This window comes from Myotis daubentonii, chromosome 3, assembly GCF_963259705.1.
Source record: "Myotis daubentonii chromosome 3, mMyoDau2.1, whole genome shotgun sequence".
NCBI classification, from domain to species: Eukaryota; Metazoa; Chordata; class Mammalia; order Chiroptera; family Vespertilionidae; genus Myotis; species Myotis daubentonii.
In genome coordinates this window covers 68,524,787-68,525,153 of record NC_081842.1, presented here as the reverse complement: position 1 = coordinate 68,525,153, position 367 = coordinate 68,524,787, and the positions used below count along the sequence as shown (strand labels likewise).

The 367-nt window shown below is 49.0% G+C and overlaps 1 pseudogene; it reads right to left on the bottom strand.

The window, feature by feature from the left end:
* Positions 1 to 367, bottom strand: LOC132229275 (cytochrome c oxidase subunit 7B, mitochondrial-like; annotated as a pseudogene).

Here is a 367-nt window from a genome sequence, read left to right as displayed (position 1 = left end):
CTAGTCTCTCTATTCCTTTGGGTTGACTCTGCCAACAGGGGACAGGTCCCATTCTATTCCAATTTGTGTTGCTGTCGGGTGCAGCTTGATCCCAGGCCCTGGTTGGGGCGCATGCAGGAAGCAACCAATCAATGTCTCTCTCACATCGTTGCTTCTCTCTGTGTCTCTCCCCCTCCTTTCCAGTTTCTATATGTCCATGTAGCAACACAGACAGTGGCTCCACTAGCTAAAATAGCATTGCTATACTTGTCATGGAAATCGGGTGTCCTTTTCTGGTGGATCCGCCTTGCCTTTGTTTGTTGAATGCTAGGAGAGGAACTAGGAGAAGACTTAGCGCGTTTTTGGCCAACGGAAACATCGAGAAGCT